The sequence below is a fragment of the Odocoileus virginianus genome, chromosome 3, assembly GCF_023699985.2.
Source record: "Odocoileus virginianus isolate 20LAN1187 ecotype Illinois chromosome 3, Ovbor_1.2, whole genome shotgun sequence".
NCBI lineage: Eukaryota > Metazoa > Chordata > Mammalia > Artiodactyla > Cervidae > Odocoileus > Odocoileus virginianus.
Genome location: NC_069676.1, coordinates 91,293,541 through 91,315,926, shown reverse-complemented (window position 1 = coordinate 91,315,926; position 22,386 = coordinate 91,293,541). Strand labels below are relative to the sequence as shown.

Here is a 22,386-nt window from a genome sequence, read left to right as displayed (position 1 = left end):
ATGGATAAGGTACTGGGTAACTAATGAGAAGAAAGGCTAAGACCCATGGACCTCATGATCTTGTCTCTGAAGCAGAAAACCTATACTGCCTAGTGAATTGCTATTACTTATGACAAAACCAAAATACTCCCCTATATTTAAAAGTTCTACTGTGCTATATTTTGGACTTCAGTCTTAAAGCCACTGAAGCATATAAGAATTATGAAAATATAAGTCTTCCCCTGTGCTTTTTTATTCTTCTTTTTTCTACTAATTCTGGTCTTTGACTACATAGGAAGCCAATGTGGTAAAGTAGAAAATTAAAAAAAAAAAACCACACTCCTGTATCAACCTTAAGGAATCTGGAAAATATCTTGACTGCAGACATGAATTCGGAGCGATTGTGATCTCCATAAGCCACAGTTTGTTTGTCTATAAAGAAAAACCATGAGTATTTGTTGTGAAAACAATCCAAAGACAGTAATTTAAGCAGTTATAGGATATATGTATATAAATATATATTCATGGTAAATGAATCACACAGTTTTTGCTAGGAAAGAAATTACAATAATGTTGTTTTGGTGATATACTTGTATGCAGCTATAAAATATTATAAGTCTTTGCTGGTTTGTTTTATGAGTACTGAGAAAATGTGGTCATATCTAGGAAAATAAATGTGTTGACATACCACAACCACTTTATCTTGCAGAAGTATACTGAAAATCAGCCAACAGCTATATGTAGAGGGTTTTTGCACTTACATCAATAAATAACTTCTTATACAGAAAAGTATTATCAAATATGAATAAATATGGAAGTGAAATAATCAGCAAGAGAGATACTTAATATTGTAAAAAAAAACACTGTGAGGACAGAACAATGTCAAAACCAATTATTTTGGGGTGATACAAAAGAATTAGAGTAGTAAAAGTAGCAGCTATAAAAAAAGGTCAAAATATCCATTCGATTGCAAAAAGAGATATGGAAATATTACAACAGTAATAGGTTTAGATCATTCACATGATTAACTATGAGAACAACAACTCAAGAATTAAGTAAATATAATCATCAGAAAAATTATGACATTACATTGAAAAGTACACTCAAAATGTAAGATGAACTACATGATACTTCTGCTTCCTTCTAAAACCTCACAAAAAAAGATACTAAAATGATTATTTAAGGAGACAAATTACCAAAAGAAAAGAAGAGGATATTGATGACAATAGTGTTTTTAAACATAGAAAGCAGAGGGTCAAGTGACAAATGATGAATTGAACTGAACTGAACTGAACAGAATTCAGGCAAATTGCTAAATCAGCATAGCGGTTACCTCTCTACAGAGGTGACTGATGAGCAAGGAGCAAGAGGGAATTTTCTAGGGTGGTGATGTTATACATGTGGGGTATGGTTACACAGATACTTCTTTTTACAAAATTCATCAGACTATACATGCAAAATCTATGCTCTTTCTTAAATATAAATGTTATAGCAATAAAAAAGAAAGTATATAAATAAAATAAAATAAATAAGAAAATATATAAATTGAACTGGTTCCTTTCACTCTTCACCAAGAAATTTGTACTACCAAGATAGGAAACTGGTGACTACTTTCTGAAAAAACTGACCAACCTAAAAGGAAATAACAGTTTTAAAGATTCTCCTAATGAAACCTAATGAAACTATTCAGAAAAATCCACCAAGTCTCACCCTGTGCACATGTCATCTTGATTACTTTTCTGTTTCCCATTCTTTAATAGGAGTGAATATTTCACAATATTCAGATATTGAAAAAGGCCTCTAAGAAAAAATAGAGAGAGAAGAAAAAGCAAAGCACACAAATGGATAAAAAAAGGTGTGAGAAAATACACATTACAAAGAACACAACACATTTTCTTATTAAAAATATTTAGGGCTAGGAGTGTTAGGCAATTATAATTCTGTATCTATAAAACAAGAAGCATTTGCTATAAATGTTGTGAAAAATAACATACAAGGAAAAAACGGTGCTCTTGGAAATTAAATATATGATAGATATTTAAAATATGCAAAATAAACCTGAAGGAGGAAATTTATCAAAGAAACCATTAAATAAAATTTAAAATATATAGAAAAAAGTTAATGAAAATAAATGGCTTGAACTCATCTTTGAAGTAGGGAAATATAAAACTAATAAGTATTATATACATATTATATATCAAAAACACAAGTAGGTTTTGCCTATATTATTTAATAATATCAACAACCCTATAGAAGAAATATTATAAGAATATACACACATAATCACATAGCAAGTAAGTGAAAGAAGCAGAATTTTATCAGAGCTGAATAAATCTACTCAAATACATGCGTATAAATTCAGATTCTCCATTATACGTGATATCATCCCCTACCCAGAAAAAACCTTGCTTTCTATATGAAGAGGGGAAACTGAGAAGGTTAAGGCCTTATTTTTTGTTATATGTAGAAAAGGACATTTGACCTGATAAAATTTAGTTCTGTTAATATTACATTTATTTTGGATTCACAAACTTTTGAGCCATCATGGGTCCTATGACACAGGAAAAAATAGTGACCAGATTGCAGAGATTCTAAAATGCCAGACTAAGGAAAGCATTATCCTGTAGTTACTTCAAAGTCACTTGAATAATTATATCGCAAACAAAATCTTTTAAAATTAAATGCATTGTAAATGAATGTTCAAGAACACATACTTTGAAATGGTTATTTAGGCTGATTAATAGAAGATAAGAGTTAGTGAATATGTGCCCATTTACAGAAAGTTAAATTCTTAACTAATCAACCCAATTTTACCAGGATGGTTTTAAAAATACAATCTTAAAAACTGACAAAAATAAGCATTGAAAAGAACATTAAATGACTGGAATTCTCTGGGAATATAAAATGGAAAACTGCTTGAAAATTTATTTGGCAATATATATTTCTCCCAGGAGCATATTGGATACCTTCTGCCCTGGGTAGGGGGGTCATCTTCCGGTGTCATATCTTTTTGCCTTTTGATACTGCTCACGGGGCAAGAATACTAGAGTGGTTTGTCATTCCCTCCTCCAGTGGACCACGTTTTATCAGAATCACTCACTATGACCCATCCATCCTGGGTGGTCCTACACGACATGGCTTATGGCCACACTAAGTTATGCAAGACCCTTTGCCACAACAAGGCCGCTATAAAGAGGATGATTCCATTTATATAGAGTTAAATAGAGAAAATATATAGTGATAGAACTAAAAATATTGGTTATATTTTAGGTGATAATGACTGAAATGGGTCCTAAAAATTTTTCTTTCATCTTCTTAACAATTGTGCAGTTTGTAGTATACATGTCATACACAAATAAATACATATTTTAAAAGACAATATTCCACTGCTATATAAAAGCCACCTTTGAAGAAGTAGAAGAGGGATAAATAACGGGTGTACCCCAGGATGTAGCTTTTTAATTGTCTTCTTTCATTGTCAGTACTGTCAGTGGTAAATTTCGAATAATCCAGACTGTAGATGACTATTTCTGGTAATGGCTCTACACTTCTGAAAGCTTCTCTGAACACAGTGAATAAGAGTTCTATACCAAAAGCCAATGAAGAAGATAAACTAAAGTGTTCAGATCACCACACACTGTGAGTGAACTGAAATCAACCCCCAAAATAGAGATTTTCTACTTACATAGAGCTGCCGTTTCCTCATTCAATTTGATAACTTTATATTACTCACTTCCATCCAATTAACTTTGTGTTTAATATAGCAAGACATTTGGGTCACAAGCCTTTATATACCCTCTATGTTTCCATAGGCTGTCAGAAGAAGTGAATATTAGGACAGGTATACTTCAAGTGGAATAGTTCAAACTAAAGACATGCTCTACCCATGGAAAGATTAAATGACATTCAGGGAGGCTATATGTGACTTAAACACCCAGTGGGTTTGATTTGAAGTACTCCACACTTACTTTCTTGAAAGGTTCATTAAATTACACTTTATTTCATTCATCTAATCAAGACTATTTCCACTCCCTCATATAACAACTTTTCTAATTCAAGTTTCTCAAAAGAAGACTATGATCAGTAATTCCTAAAATCTGGTTTATATATATATGTATATATACATACATACAAATTCATAAAATCAAGGCAGCATAATGATATTCCCCTAAGGATAAATATTTTCAATTTAGAAGATTGTAATTAACAATAAAATCATGCAAACCATATTCCTTTGGTATAAAAGACCCTTTATTTTAGACAATGACCGTGACTTTTTGAGGGTATTTTTAGCTTGTTAAATTTATTTGGAAAAAGACAAAGTTGACTAATGGATATTGGTTCCCAATATTTTTTTTGATAATTCTAATTCTTAGCTAAAACTAAAATGTAGGAGTCACTGCACAATACTCCATGAAGACTTCCTTATCTACTACCCAAGTTCTGAAAAGATATGGAATATTTTATTTAATGGAGACATTTATTGACTACTTTATGTATTTAGTTCCCTTCAACACTCAGTATGGGCATATCTTATTTTATTTTGCTTCATTTCATTGTGCTTTGCAGATTCTGTGCTTTGCAATTTTTTGGAAATTGTGGCAACTCTGCATTGAGCAAATCTGTTGGTTTCATTTATTCAACGCATTTTCTGATTTCTTGTTTCTGTATCACAATTCGATAAATCTCACATTTCAAACTCATTATATTTGCTAAGGTGATCTGTTATCAGTGGTCCTTGATTGCTACTCTTATTTTGGGAGTGTCACAAACCACATCCAGAAGGCAAACTTAATCAATAAATGTTGCGTGTGTTCTGACTGTTTCACTGACCAGCTTTTCCTCTATCTCTCTCCCTCTCCTCAGGCCTCCCTGTTCTCCAAGAGAAAATACCTTTTTCACACTCCTAAAATAATAACATTTAATATCAAATATCCACACAGCATTCAAATAACCAACTGTCAAAACAGAGGCACAGACGTAGAGAATGGATGCATGGATGCCAGGGGGGAGGCGAGGTGGGGTGAGCTGGGAGGTTTGGATTGGCATACACAGACTGCTATGTATGTCATTGCTCAATCACTAAGTCGTGTCTGACTGTCGACACAATTTTTAAATTAGGCCAGTTAATAACCTACAATAGCTTTTAAGTATTCAAAATGAAAGGAAGACTCACACATCTCTCATTTTAAATCAAAAGCTAGAAAAAAAATTAAGCTTAGTGAGGAAAGTATGTTGAAAGGTAAGACAGGCTGAAAATTAGGCCTCTCACCCAGTTAGACAAGCTGTGAATGCAAAGGAAAAGTTCTTAAAGAAAATTAAAAGTCCTTCTCCAGTACAGAACATATATATAATATGAAAGTGAAACAGCCTGATCGCTCATAGGGAGAAAGTTTTAATATAAGATTAAATCAGCCATAGGATTCCCCTAAGTCAAAGCTTAAGTCTAACTCACTTTAATTCTATGAAGTTTGAAAGAGGAGAGCAAGCTCAAAAGAAGTTTGAACATATCAGAAATTGATTCATGAGGTTTAAGAAAAGAAGCCATCTCCATAGCATCAAAGTGCAAGATGAACTTAGCAAATGCTGATGTAGAAGCTGCAAGCAAGTAATCCAGAAGATCCAGCTAAAATCATTAATGAACATAATCCGCTAGACAACAAATTGGAAGAAGATGCCATCTAGGCCTTTCACAGCTAGAGAGGAGAAGTCAATGTCTAGCTTCAAAATTACAGAGAACAAATTGACTCTCTTGTTGAGAGTAATGTTAGTTAGTGAGTTAAAGTTGAAGTCAGTGTTCATTTACCATTCCCCAAAATCCTAGGCTAAATCTACTCAGGCTCTGCTTTATAAATGGAAGAACAAAGCCTAGATAATAGCACATCTCTTTATAATATGATTTAATGGGTATTTAAGCCCATTTTGAGACCTACTACTCAGAAAAAAAGATTTCTTTCAAAATATCACTGCTCACTTGTCAGTGCACCTAGTCAGCCAAGGGCTCTGGTGGAGACAAAAATGAGATTCATGTTCTCATACTTGCTAACATAACATCCATTCTGTAGCCCATGGATCATGGTGTAAGTTTAATTTTCAAGTTCATTCTTTAAGAAGCACATTCTGTAAGGCTATAGCTGCCATTAATAGAGATTCTTCTGATGGATCTTGGCAAAGTTAGTTGAAAACCTTCAGGAAAGGATTCTAGATGCCATTGAGAACATTCATGATAAATGGGAAGAGGTCAAAATATTAACATTAACAAGAGGCTAGAAGAAGTTGATCAAACTCTCATGAATGACTGTGAGGAGTTCAAGACTTCAGTGGAGGAAGTAACTGCACATGTGATAAAAGTAACAGGAGAACTAGAATTAAAGGTAGAGCCTGAAGATGTAGCTAAATTGCTGTAAAGTTGTGATAAAATTTTAATGAGTGAGGAGCTGCTTCTTATGGATGAGCAAAGAAACTGGCTTCTTGAAATGACATCTAATTCTGATGAAGATGCTGGAAAAATTGTTTTTAATTAAAACAAAGGGTTTAGAACATCATGCAAGCTTAGTTGATAAAGCAGTGGCAGGGTTTGAAAGGACTGATTTCAATTTTGGAACAAATTCTACTATGGGAAAAATTCTGTTAAATAGCCTTACATGCTATAGAGAAATCGTCCATAAAAGAAGGCACAGCAAATTTCATTGTCTTACTTTAAGAAATTGACATAGCCACCCAATCCTCAACAACCACAACTCTGATCAGTCAGCAGCCATCAACAAAGTAAGTCCTTCTGGCTTACTTCGCTCTGTATAATGGGCGCCAGTTTCATCCATCTCATTAGAACTGATTCAAATGAATTCTTTTTAATGGCTGTCCTTCCATAAGCAAAAAGATGAAAACTTGCAGAAGGCTCAAATGATAGTTAGCAGATTTTAGCAATAAAGTATGTTGTAGTTAAGATATACATATTGATTGTTTTAGTCATAATGCTATTGCATATAATAGACTACAGGATAGTATAAACATAACTTTTATATGTACCAAAAAATTCTTGTGACTTCCCTTATTGTAATATTCACTTCTTTGTGGTGGTCTGGAGCTGAACCAGCAATATCTGAAATGCACCTGTATTAGTTAAGCTCTCTTAAAGAATGTATATTTTTATTGCTATTGTTTTTCTTTAAGCTGAGAATACTATGAAGTTGGGATTCACTGTAAAAATCCACATTCTGTAAAAGACTTGGTACTTTGTTCAATTAAAGATAAACAGATATTTTAAGTAAGTATAAATGAGGTGATTTGTCCAACATCTTTCAAATTGTATGCTACACTGAAATCAATTTCTTGTCTGATGTGGTCAAGGTCTTAAAAAATAGATTCTCTAAGATGCAATGCAAAAAGCAAACTCTTACAGTTAGATTTTCTTTCTTAAAACCTTAAATTCATTAAATAGTACAACATGGACATGTCCTTAGGTCACATACTGTTGAAAATAGTTCTCTCATTTAGCCTATAAAGTATACACATCCATGCATTTTACCTGTACTGTGTTTCATCAACTGAACTGCACATTTATTAAAAATATCTGGCCGTGGACAATTATATCATTTGACAGAACATATTTTAGATATATACAGTCTATTTCAATATTTTTAGCATTTTATACTATATACATTCTGGAAAAATTACTATTTTGAAAATTTCATTGCTCTTAAACAATTTTATAATTCACATATCTTTTAGATAAACTATTGCTGGAGTATTAGTATCTCATAAATCATTAAAAAATGTGTTCCCTGTACTATAAAGCCTAAAAATAAGATTTAAAAACAGTAGGAGTAATAAATTTCCCCCTGCCATTGCAAGGCAATAAATCTTAGGTGAAAAAATATTAATAATAAAACAAAATATTGCAAATATTTCTATTTTTTAAAAATTGTATCTCAAATATAAAGCTACTTAATTTATTTGATAAAGTTTTCTTTTCCATCCAAGTCTAGGATAAGATCATCTAAGCTATTCATTTTTTTCAGTTGTTGACATTAAACTTAAAATTTTTATAAGTAAAGCATGCAATTCAAAGAGAGAAACTAGACTGGAAAGATTATTACTTAACTCAGAATTTAATTAAAATAAATTAAAATAATGAGATGTCAGATGTTTTTCAATTGACGAAAATTAAAAATAAGCTAGACATCCAGCCTAGGTAACAGGGCATGGGGATTTTCATACATTGCTGGTGGGAATGTAAGTTGGTATCTTTCCAAAAGGTATTTGGCCAGGACATTTTAGTTCCTTAAATCACATGTATTCTCAGGAGAAGAACAACTGGTAGTTGTTCTGAGAATTTTTCCTAAAGTTATGCAGTGGACTTAATTGGTAGGATTTTCATCATGGATTGTAAAAAGAACAAAGAAAGTCAATCTATGTAAACATTTAACAATAGAAAATTGGTTATGTTAGCTATAAAACACATTAAACTACTAAATAAGGGGGCAGAATTCTAGAAAGTATACAAGTACTAATACGTCATTAAGAGAAAAAGCTGTAGAAAGGAAACACATACATAGTGTAATAACACTACATTGCAAAAAATTAAAATTATATATGCATCATTATTCATTTATTTAACAACTGTTGTGACAAATAGCTATGTGTCTATATAAACTTATAAGTCAACTGGAAGGTCAGTTACTGATGGGTTAACAATGGTCATTTTACAGAGAGATGAATACAGGGGGCTTTATTTTCACCTTTAATTTTTACTTATAAGTTTTTAAAATAAATATAATTATTTTATAGTAACAAAAATCACATTTCATTACAAAACAAATCAATAAAAGAATTACAGATATTTCACTTGTATAGAGGACATGTCTTTCTAAAATATGACATCTTAAAAGTGTGGATTCATGTATGAGTATGCCAAAACAAATATATTTCTGAAAGCAGAAATAAGAACACTCCCTGTAATATTTCATTATTTTTAGTTTTAAAAACTGCTCCTTTCTGCATTCCAAATGTTTTATGCATGTCCTTATTAATCATCTCATTAGACCTTTATGGTAAGTAGACGGTAAAAGCTATTCAAAATCACTCGCTACAGAATAGAATAATTAGATAACGAGGACATGTGTGAACATGAAGCACACATTTGGGTAGGGAAGAACAAATAAGTGCCACAAAGCACTATGACAAAGCTGTTAACTTTTTATGAATTTTAAACTGACTAGTAAAACGTTATAAGCAACAGATCCAGGACACCTGTTTGCTTTTCCAACAATATAGGTAACTTGGGAGGAGGGGTCCATTAACAGTTTCCTGCAGAGTGTGAAAAAGGAGAGGGGAACTTCAACTCATTTCTTTTAAAATAACTATGTTTTCAAGGACTACAACGTTGTACTGGTTCAATAAGAACTAGGAAAATATCCAAACACACAAGTCTGCCTCCCTTGACTTTCAGATTACCCAAATAACATGAAAAGCTAAAGAAAAGGTAAGGGGAAAAAAAGACTTGGAACTCTCCAATGCTCTGAAAAAATTCTACATGTGGTTTGGAATTAAAGGTCCTGACTTTCCAAAGTGGCTTTTCACAACAAAATAAAATACACTGAATATCTACATTTTTCATTCTGCCTGTCTTTGTCTCTATCTCTGTCTCTTCTAACTCTTTCATTTTCTTCTATGCAAAAGGAAAAACAAACATATATTCTAAATACATGATGAAGTATTCCTTTCTGGGTGAATGCTGCTGGCCTAGGGTGTCCAGAAAGAGCAGGTGATGAACTTTTCATTGAAAGCTCATCTTCTCAATATCTAGGAGAGTGTTTTTTTCAAAGTTAGCAGTGTTTGGTTCCATTTTTTTTTTTTTTCCATTTATTTTTATTAGTTGGAGGCTAATTACTTTACAACATTGCAGTGGTTTTTGTCATACATTGAAATGAATTAGCCATGGATTTACATGTATTCCCCATCCCGGCCCCCCCTCCCACCTCCCTCTCCACCCGATCCCTCTGGGTCTTCCCAGTGCACCAGGCCCTAGCACTTGTCTCATGCATCCAACCTGGGCTGGTGATCTATTTCACCCTAGATATACATGTTTCGATGCTGTTCTCTTGAAACATCCCACCCTCGCCTTCTCCCACAGAGTCCACAAGTCTGTTCTATACATCTGAGTCTCTTTTTCTTTTTTTGCATATAGGGTTCCATTTTTCAATAATATTTTTCTGAAAAACAAACGATTAGATTGCTTTAAATCTGTATCAAGAATTAAATAATTTTAAAATTGTTAAAGAATCCAAAATTCTTTAGAGAACTCATAGGACAAAAGAAAAAAACATGTATCTTTTGCATAAAAATTATTTAGAGAAAGAAGTCATGCAGGACTGAAATTTGGGTATTAATTTTATTTAAATTGAAGTTATTTTCAGTTATTTACCCTTAAAGAGTAAAAAAATAAACAAACAAGAAATAAAATGAACCTTCCTCAATCTGGTAAAGAGCATCAACAAATAAAACTTCAGTTAACATTATAATTGACATGAAAGACTGAAAGCTTTACTTTTAAGATTAAGAATAAGACAATATTGTCTGCCCTTACCACTTCAATTCGACGTTATTAAAGGTTACAGATGATAACTCATCTAGAGCCAGACATTCTGGAATGTGAAGTCAAGTAGGCCTTAGGAAGCATCACTACAATCAAAGCTAGTGGAGGTGATGGAATTCCAGTTGAGCTATTTCAAATCCTGAAAGACAATGCTGTGAAAGTGCTGCACTCAACATGCCAGCAAATTTGGAAAACTCATCAGTGGCCACAGGACAGGAAAAGGTCACTTTTCAATCCAATCCCAAAGAAAGGCAATGCCGAAGAATGCTCAAACTACTGCACAGTTACACTCATCTCACACACTAGCAAAGTAATGCTCAAAATTCTCCAAGCCAGGCTTCAATAGTACATGAACCATGAAATTCCAGATGTTCAAGCTGGATTTAGAAAAGGCAGAGGAACCAGAGATCAAATTGCCAACATCTGTTGGATCATTGAAAAAGCAAGAGAGTTACAGAAAAACATCTACTTCTGCTTTATTGACTATGCCAAAGTCCTTGACTGTGTGGATCACAATAAACTGTGGAAAATTCTTAAAGAGATGGGAATACCAGATCACCTGACCTACCTCCTAAGAAATCTGTATGCAGGTCAGGAAGCAGCAGTTAGAACTGGATTTGGAACAACAGACTGGCTCCAAATAGGGAAAGAAGTACATCAAGGCTGTATATTGTCACCCTGCTTATTTAATTTATATGCAGAGTCCATCATGCGAAATGCCAGGCTGGATAAAGCACAAAGTGGAATCAACATTACTGGGAGAAATATCAATAACCTCAGATATGCAGATGACACCAGACTTACGGCAGCAAGTGATGAAGAACTAAAGAGCCTCTTGAATGTGAAAGAGGAGAGTGAAAACATTGGCTTAAAACTCAACATTCAGAAAACTAAGATCATGGCATCCGGTCCCATCACTTCATGGCAAATAGATGGGGAAACAGTGGAAACACTGACAGACTTTATTTCTGGGGGGCTCCAAAATCACTGCAGATGGTGACTGCAGCCACGAAATTAAAAGACGCTTGTTCCTTGGAAGAAAAGCTATGACCAATCTGGATGGCATATTAAAAAGCAGAGACATTATTTTGTCAACAGAGGTCCATCTAGTCAAAACTATAGTTTTTCCAGTAGTCAAGTATGGATGTGAGAGTTGCACTATTAAGAAAACTGATCACCGAAGAATTGATGCTTTTGAACTGTGATGTTGGAGAAGACTCTTGAGAGTCCCTTGGACTGCAAGGGGATCCAACCAGTCCATCCTAAAGGAGATCAGTCCTGGGTGTTCATTGGAAGGACTGATGCTGAAGCTGAAACTCCAATACTTTGGCCACCTAATGTGAAGAACTGACTCATTTGAAAAGACCCTGATGCTGAGAAAGATTGAAGGTGGTAGGAGAAGGGGATGACAGAGGATGAGATGGTTGAATGGCATCACTGACTCAATGGACATGAATTTGAGTAGGCTCCGGGAGTTGGTGATGGACAGGGAAGCCTGGCAGTCCATGGGGTCACAAAGAGTCAGACACAATTGAGCGACTGAACTGAATTTAACTGAACAGACGGGGCATTTAAAAAAAAAAAAGTAAATACATAAAGAATGTTCAGATTAAAAAGGAAGAAGAAAATTCTATTTTTAGACCCATGATATTATATATAACCCTTCCTAAGAAACTGGCAAAAGAAAAATTGTTAAAATTAATAGCTAATCAAGACTGTGAGACACATGATTAATGTAGAATATGAAAATTTTTTTATAAGCTAGCTAGTCAACAATTCAAAAATAAAATTAAGAAAATCAATCAATTTATATCATATCAAGCAGTATAAAATACTTAGAAATAAATTTAAAATAGAAGCAACACAAGAATTGTACATTGAATACCACAAAATACTGTTGAAAGTAAAGATCCATAAGAAGATGTGTAAATAGAAATATAACTCATGGTCATAGCTTGAAACACCTAATATTAAGATTCAACACTCCTCAAATTGACCTACAAAAATAATAATAATAATCCTTTTCAAAATACTAGGTGGCTTTTTGGCAGAAAACTACAATCCGATCCTAAAATTCATATGGAACTACAATAGATCCAGAAGAGTGTGAACAACGTACAAAGAGAAAAACAAAGTAAGAAGATTTACACTTTTTGATTTAAAAACTCACTAAAAATCTCTTGTTATCAGGACACGGTGGTCCTCGGATAAGAAACAGAAATATCAATCAATAGAACAGAATTGAAAGTCCAGAAGTATATTCTTACATTTATGGTTAATTGCATTTTGACAAAAGTGCCAAGAGAATTCAATGATAAAAGAAGAATCTATAAACACATGGTCCGAGATAACAGTGTGTTCACTTTATGCTTTTCTCATGCTATATATAAAAAATTAATTTAAAATGTATCAAAATGTAACATATAGAGGGTAAAAATATGAAACTCTTACCAAAAAATATAGAAGTAAATACCTCAGATTTAGCAATGGATTCTTAGCTATAATACCAAAATCACCATCCACAAAGGAAAAAATATACAAATTAAACATGATCTAAATTTTAAAAATTGTGCTTCAAGGGAACCATCAAGAAAAAGACAACTCAGAAAGGGGAGAAAATATATTACATATTTTCATCAGATATGATATAAGATATGATATAAGAATCATATATCAAGAATATATAAAGAATCTTACATCTCAATGGCAAAAAGACAAGTTTAAAAATGTGTTAAGGATTTGAATAGAAATTTCTCTGAAGAACATATGCTCTTGACTAACACAAAAATAGAAAGTGAAAGTCGCTCAGTCGCGTCTGACTATTTGCGACCCCATGAACTAATAGGCCATGGAATTCTCCAGGCCAGAATACTGGAGTGGGTAGCCTTTCCCTTCTCCTGGGGATCTTCCCGACCCAGGGATCAAACCCAGGTCTCCCGCATTGCAGGCGGATTCTTTACCAGCTGAGCCACAAGGGAAGCCCCAGAACATTGGAGGGGTTAGCTTATCCCTTCTGCAGCAGATCTTCCTGGCCCAGGAATTGAACCAGGGTCTCCTGCACTGCAGGCAGATTCTTTACCAACTGAACTAAGAGGGAAGCTCAATATACAAAAATGTGTTCAATCAAATCATTAGTCATTAGGGAAATACACAGATTGAGTCCCCAGTGAGATATGCCTTTCACTCATAACTAAAATCAAAAATATGGAAGATAACATGTGTTGGAGAGGATGTGGAGAAATTGGAACACTTAAACCTCACTAGTGGAATTGTCAAATAGTGCAGTTACTTCAGAAAAAAGGTCAGTAGTTCTTCAAAATGTTAAAAATAGAGTTATCCTATTATCCTTCAGTTTTACTCTGAACAACTGAAAATCCCATGGACGGAGGAGCCTGACGGGGTAGAGTCCATGGAGTCACAGACTTGTACACAAATGAGCATATGCACGCACAATTAACAACATAAGTGCATAAAAACTTCTCTGCTACTATTCACAGCATTATTTATAATAGCCAAAAAGTGAAACAAGCCAAATGCTCATCAACTGATAAATAAGCAAAATGCGTCATATTCCTTACATGCAATATTATTTGACAATAAAACAGAATATTACACTGTTACATGCCACAACATGCTTAAAACTACAAATATCATGTTGAGTGAAAAAAATTGGTCATGTTTTAGGTCTTTAAGCATCCAAACTACCTCAACGTACAAATCCACAGAGACAAAAATCAGATGAGTAATTTCTACCACTAATTGGGCTTCCCAGGTGGTGCTAGTGGTAAAGAACCCATCTGCCGATACAGGAGACTTAGAGATTCAGGAGGCTTAAAAGACACAGGGTTCCATCCCTGACTCAGGAAGATCCCCTCGAGGAGGCCATGGCAACCCATTCCAGTGTTGCCTGGAGAATCCCATGGACAGAAAAGTCTGGCAGGCTGCAGTCCATAGGGTTGAAAAGAGCTGGACACAACCGAAGCGACTTAGCACGCACCACTGATTAGTATGCAGTAATATATGTATTAGTGCTACTGTGAAGAACAGGGAAGACGGGACTGCCATTAAGTATGGGTTATCTTTTAGGAGCGAGGCAACTTTTCTCAAATTAGGCAGTCGTGATGATTGGACACTATGAATAGTAAGCACACTGAGCTACATACTTTAAGAGGGTGAATTTTATGGCATATGAATTATATCTCAGTAAATAAATAGGTTTCTCCAGCTCTTTAAATTGATCCTATTTTTAATCTATATTTATGATTAATTTGAGGGAGGATATTAGGTAATGGTACCTCTATGCTGCTGCTGCTAAGTCACTTCAGTCGTGTCCGACTCTGTGCGACCCCATAGACGGCAGCCCACCAGGCTCCCCCGTCCCTGGGATTCTCCAGGCAAGAGCACTGGAGCGGGTTGCCATGCAGATACCATCAAAAAGACTTCTTTAAAATTAAGCAGAAACCAGATTATCTCAATTGTAATGTTCCCATCTATGATACAGCATTCAAATTCCGAGGTTTGCATTAAAAGTGTTACCAGTAAGCCTACTCTATCTCTTTATTTGGTTTCTTTTCCCTCTCTATGTGCCCCAGTGAATATATTCATCTCTCCTCAATTGCAACCACTGTGTTTCCATTTGAAAGTGTTGACTCACCTTATTTTCTTAGGAGGAAAACAGTCTTCCCTCTTATATGTACTGTGTGGAAATAGATAAATGTCACCTTATCTATATAACTTACTTTATTTCACGAAACACTATGATTTTCACAAATGTATGCTTCTATAAACACTTAGTATCTCTTGTCACATTTATCAGATTGACCTTATTATCATGAAATAAACAGTATATTTTAATCAAATAATATTTCTCATGAATACTTAAGGAAAAAAGCACTAATAAGTCTTAAATTACAATACCTTAAAATTGAAACAATATTTAAAAAAACAGCGCTGACTTCTTTTTAAACCTCCAACCCCAGCATTTTCTTACATTTCCCAACAGGTTAGAAGAAAGGCAAGTCATTTTTACAGCCCCATTGATTCAACAATCATACTTTTTTTCTGTCACAGCCAAGGCGGAGTTTGAGTATAATTGTTCAGGGACTTTGTGTCACTTCTGTACTGGGTCAGCCATCTATCTAAAAAATGAACTGGACAACCTTCAAATAGAAATGACTTCAGTTCCTTTGGGATGTGAATTGGCCATAATGCTAACAATAAATTGTTGTGAATGTAGTGATTTCCTGTTGCCAAGTTCCATGTACTTTACAAATATATCTCAACTTAGATGGAAAAGATCATTATTGCCATTCAAAGACTGAGAAACTGCAACATAGAGCCATTAAATGTATTGAGCAAGGTCAGAGAGTATACGATCAGTGAAAAGGAGAACGTCTCGAAGTCTCCAAATTTTGGCTTATCTACCAGGAGACATAATTTCTTGGTAAACACTTATGCTTTGCTCTGGGGTACTGAGAATCACAACCAAGCCTCTTTCAAACTGATGCTGATGTCCTCAAAATACAAATCTTAAAATTACTCTATAGCACACCAATTTCACATTTTTATAGAAGCTCCTCTCCAACAATCTTCTCAGAACCCACAAAACACTCTAAAGGCATAAAGACAATACACTGAGTTTAAACTCTACTTACAAAAAACCCTTCAAACTATTATTCAGGATCCACTTTAGATCATCATAACCACCTGATAATCTGAATGTAATAATCTACGGTAAAGTAGTAGCAAAATTGTAAGGAGAAAATATTCTATGAACAACATGTTCTTTCAGTTTTGCCTTAAAAATATATTTGGGGCATCTACTTCTCTTCCTACTGCTACATGCCTGCCTGGACTCATTCAATACCTTTCTAAAAGGTCTCCCTTTCACTTTTATTTTCATACTTCCATTCTCCACTCAGAAGACTGAATTGACTTTGTATAAAAGTGACTACATCATCCCTGTGATTTAAGTACATCCGTGCTTCTCATTGTAGCTGGATAATATTCATCTCCTTGTGATAGGGGCCTAGGACTTTATGACCTGTGCCACGTCCAGCTCTCTATCTTCAACTCTTATTCCCCCAACCCCCTTGATCATTCAGCTTCAACAACCTCTCAGTTCCTCAAATTCAGCAAATTTATGACCCCTTCTCCATCTTTCCTCTGATTGGCTTCTGCCTCCAAAATTCTTACCTCTCAGAGATTAGCATCATGAGATCTTCATCACCTACTTAGGTTTCACTTAAAATTTTCCTCTCAAAATGTGATTTCCCTCCTTACCAGCTTACTGTCTATTGATCTAATCCCTTGCAACTTCTATTTTGTTTCCTTCAAAGTGCTTGTTACTAAGTAGAATTATCTTGACATGTATGTCTCCTGTTTACTGTCCGTCTTTCCTTAGTACAGTATAAGGTCCCTGAGAAGAGTGACTGTGTCTCGCTCAGCACCGTACCCTCCATGTGCAGAGCAATGTCTAACACAAAGTGAATTTAATACATGGTTGAAGAAATGAATCAATTGATAACTCGTAGTCTAAAAATAGCAAAGAATAAAGAGTAACTGTGAAATTGACATAGAACAATTTAATTAACACCATAGAATTCCACAATAACATGATATAGAAAAGTATCATGTCAATCCAAGCCCTTGAGTATATAAATATTTTACAGCACCAGCAATAACTGATATTCACAGTTATTACCATGATTTATCAAGAAAATTTGAATCATATTCTATATATGTCATAGCAGGGAAGTATATTTATTTAACTTTCCATTAGAAAATAATTAAAACAAAAGATTAGGTATTTGGCATTTGGAAATTAAATTATCACGACTAGCTCTTAAGCCTTTATTTTCTATTCACTATCTCCTCAAGCCAGAAGCCTGAGAATAATCCTAAGTTCTTTTATCTTCCTTATCTTCACATCCAATAAATTGGGTATTTTCACTTTTACTTCCCAACTGTTTCTTGATAATATTTCTTCCTTAATATTCCTATTACCAATGTATGATTTATGTTATCATTTCTTACCTGAAGTATTACTGAGAGATTCTTACTCTAGCCTTATAAATCATAAAATATAAACAGAAGTATCTAACAATAACTTAATTAAGCACTCCAGTAGATTACTAATGCTTATAGCAAAATTTCCAACGACGCCATTAGGACATGCAAACATTTTCATGACTTGAACCTCCTCTACCCAATCGACTTCTTTGTTTTACATCATAGTAATGTTCTTTTACAGCTTTCTACCTTTATCATCTATTATCTTTTCCTAGGAGGATATTCTGATTTTTTTTTTCATCCAGGTAATTTTTATGCATCTTTCCATCATTACTAAAACCTTGTCCAATTTTCCAGTATGGGGCAAGAGCTCCTTTATTTTATGCTTCCCCAAACCTCAAATATATTTCAGTGAATTCATTAGAATGTTTGAGTTGCAGTTATCAAAGAAACCAACTAAATATAGTTCATTCAATAGAGTTCATTACCTCCTATAATAAAAGGATTTGCAGAAAATCATTTCAGGTTTGATTGGGGGCTGATTAATGTTAAGTATCTGGGTCATTTTTTTTCTTTAAATTTCTTATTCTTAACATGGCAACCATAGCTCCAAAGCTCATATGTTCCTCCAACTATATTTAAAGGCAGAGAGGAGAAGGAAATAGCTGATGGATGGATAACCAAGAGCATCAGCAATATGTAACACTGATATCTCTGTTGATATGTACATTTTCCCCATAATTTTTTTTAAACTCTTCATGAATATATTGCTAAAGGCTATTATTTTGTATACCATGACATTAATAAAAGTTGACTATCAATAAAAGCTGACATAAATGCTGATCATCATTAACATCAAAATGTTAAATCAAATTGAGCTAAAACAACATTTCCTTATCACTAAGTTGAAGCTATATTAGTTTGCTAGCACTGTCATAGTGAAATACCACAGAGTGGGTTAAAACTAGAGAAATTTATTCTCTCACAGTACTGGAGGCTTGATATATGAAATCAAAATGTCAGCATGGCCACTGTCCCTCTAAAACTGTAGCAAAAACTCTTTCTTGCCTCTTCTAGGTTCTGGTGGCTGTGATCAATCCTTGGGCTGACTCAGCTTGTAGATGCATCACTCTGCTCTCTGCCTCTGTCTTCATATGGCCTTCCCCCCGTACACCCTCGTCCCTGTGGCCAAACCTCCCTCTTCTTATGAGAAGACTAGACATACTGAATTTAAGGCCCATCCAAAGTCAGTGTGGCTTCACCATAATTATATACGCAAAGATCCTATTTCTAAATAAGTCACAATCAGAGACTCCAGGTAAACATGAATGGTTGGGTGATACTATGTAACCTAACATCCATGGACCTACTTAAGGCACTTAGCGGCTATAACATCTCTGTGCTTCCACATAACTTTCCATGCTAAAACAAAACAGGAAGTCTCAGATAATATTCAAATCATTTTTCCGATTTGATCTAGAATTTCTATTTAAGCTCAAACAATTTTCCATATGACCAAAGTCATAATTTGCATATTACACACAAATAATCTTGAGAATAAGACTCTATAAGAGCAGAAGTTTTAAAGGCGCATCAGTATTCTGAGGTTGGTTAAGTACATTTATTTATGATTAAGTACATTTATTAATGGCTAAGTACATTTATTTATTTTTAAAGACATTCTTAGCTATATTAGCATTAGTGGTGGTGGGTAAGTGGATAAATCGTGTCTAATTCTTACAACCCCATAGACTGTAATTCATCGGGCTCCTCTGTCCATGGGATTTCCCAGGCAAGAATATTGGAATGGGTTCCCATTTCATCCTCCAGGGGACCTTTCCCACCCAGTGATCAAACCAAGGTCTCCTGGATTGCAGGCAGTCTCCTTCTTTGCAAGTGGATTCTTCATTGACTGAGCAATCAGTTCAGTTCTGGTCTGTCACTCTGTTGTGTCAGACATTTTGTGACCCCATGGACTGCAGCATGCCAAGCTTCCCTGTCCACCACCAACTCCCAGAGCTTGCTCAAACTCGTGTCCATCTAGTCGGTGATGCCATCCAACCATCTCATCCTCTGTCATCCCCTTCTCCTCCTGCCTTCAATCTTTCCCAGCATCAGGGTCTTTTCCAATGAGTCAGTTCTTCACATCAGGTGGCCAGGCTATTTGAGCTTCCGTTTCAGCATCAGTCCTTCCAATGAATATTCAGGACTGATTTTCTTTAGAGTTGACTGGTTGGATCTCCTTGCAGTCCAAGGGACTCTCAAGAGTCTTCTCCAACACCATAGTTCAAAAGCATCAATTCTTCAGTGCTCAGCTTTCTTTAGGCCAAACTCTTACATCTATACAGGACTATTGAAAAAGCTATAGCTTTGACTAGACAGATCTTTGTCAGCAAAGTAATGTCTCTGCTTTTTAATATGTTGTCTAGGTTGGTCATAACTTTTCTCCAAGGAACAAGTGTCTTTTAATTTCATGGCTGCAGTCACCATCTGCAGTGATTTTGGAGCCCAAGAAAACAAAGTCTGTCACCGTTTCCCTTGTTTCCCCATATATATGCCATGAAGTGATGGAACCAGATGCCATGATCTTCGTTTATGAATATTGAGTTTTAAGCCAGCTTTCTCACTCTCCTCTTGCACTTTCATCAAGAGGCTCTTCAGTTCTTCTTCACTTTATGCCATAAGGGTGGTGTCATCTGTATATCTGAGGTTATTCATATTTCTCCTGGAAATCTTGATTCCAGCTTTTGCTTCATCTGGTCCCCCATTTCACATTATGTACTCTGGATATAAGTTAAATTAGCAGGGTGACAATATACAGCCTTGATGTACTCCCTTCTAAATTTGGAATCAGTCTCTTGTTCCATGTCCAGTTCTAACTGTTGCTTCTTAACCTGCACACAGATTTCTCAGGAGGCAGGTAAGATGGTCTGGTATTCCCATCTCTTGAAGAATTTTCCACAATCTGTTGTGATCCACACAGTCAAAGGCTTTAGTATAGTCAGTGAAGCAGAAGCAGATGTTTTTCTGGGTTTCTCTTGATTTTCCTATCATCCAACAGATGTTTGCAATTTGATCTCTGGTTCCTCTGCCTTTTCTAAATCCAGCTTGAACAACTGGAAAGTCTCAGGAACCAGGGAAGCCCACATGAGAATTAAAGAGCACTTGCTAGATATCTGAGACTTTGGTGAATTATCCATAAATGGAGAAGAACAAGATGAGAGGAGAACAAGAGAGAAGAGGGGCATACAATTTCAACACTATCTCATAACTACTACAGACTATTTGTAGGAATCTACCAAGCATTAAGAGAGCTTAAAGAAGGTATCACAAAAAGAGGATTTTGTTTGGGAAAGAGAAGTGGGGAAGAGCATACCAAGCCAAACTAATAGCATACATACTATCTTTGCATGCATTGGAGAAGATAAGGAGTGTGTGGGTGCAGAACAGAGGAGAGAGAAGAAAGAAAGAAGGGAGGATAGGAGATGATGCCTTAAAGTGGTAATGGGGCCATTTTGAACCACATTAGTACAAGGTAACTCCACGGTTATAAACAAAAATTGTTTACCCTCAAAAACAGAGGATGCCGGGCTTTGTTTCTCCCTGAGTATAAACAATTTGGGATATGGAGCTTTGAAGAGATGGCCTTCAGGGTTTAAAGGGAAACCATAGTTTTGCTGGATTTAGAAAAGGCAGAAGTATCAGAGATCAAACTGCCAACATCGCTGGATCACAGAAAAAGCAAAGGAATTCCAGAAAACCATATATTTCTGCTTAAAGATTTTGACTGTGTGGATCAAAACAAACTATGGAAAATTCTTAAAGAGATGGGAATACTAGACTAACTTACCTGCTTCCTGAGAAGCCTTTTGCAGGTCAAGAAGTAAAGTTAGAACTGGATGTGGAAAAACTGACTAGTCAAAATTGGGAAAAGAGTATGTCAAGGCTCTATATTGTCACCTTGCTTATTTAACTTTCACGCAGAGTAGATTGTGTGAAACACCAGGCTGGATGAATCACAAGCTGGAACCAAGATTTCTGGGAGAAATATCAACAACATCAGCTATGCAGATGACACCACCCTAACATCAGAAAGCAAAGAGGAACTAAAGAGCCTCTTCATGAGGATAAAAGAGGAGAATGAAAAAGCTGGCTTAAAATTCAACATTCAAAAAACTAAGATTATGGCATTCAGGCCCATCACTTCATGGCAAATAGATGGGGAATAAGGGAAAACATATTTTATTGTCTTGGGCTCCAAAATCACTGTAGAAAATGACAGCAGCTATGAAATCAAAAGTCACTTGCCCCTTGAAAGGAAAGATATGACAAACCTAGACAGCTTATTAAAAATCAGAGACATCATTTTGCCGACAAAGGTTCATATTAGTCAAAGCTATGATTTTTCCAGTAATCATGCATAGATGTGAGAGCTGGACCATAAAGAAGGCTGAGCACCAAAGAACTGATGCCTTTGAATTGTGGTGCTGGAGAAGATTCTTGAGGGTTTCTTGGACTGCAAAGAAATCTAACCAGTCAATGCTAAAGGGAATCAACCCTAATATTCATTGTAGGACTGCTGCTGAAGCTGAAGCTCCAATACTTTGGCCACCTGCTGCAAAGAGCTGACTCACTGGAGAAGACCCTGATGCTGGGAAAGATTAAGGGCAGGAAGATAAGGGGATGACAGAGGATGAGATGGCTGGACAGCATCACTGACTCCAGGGACGTGAGCTGGAGCAAACTCTGGGAGCTAGTGAAGGACAGGGAAGCCTGACATGTTGCAGTCCACAGGGTCA

General features: G+C 35.3%; 1 long non-coding RNA gene across 2 annotated transcripts in view; it reads right to left on the bottom strand.

Moving 5' to 3' along the window:
* LOC139034473 (uncharacterized) overlaps positions 1 to 22,386 on the bottom strand; it is a 523,391-nt gene that overhangs the window by 375,641 nt on the left and 125,364 nt on the right. The window lies entirely within an intron of this gene.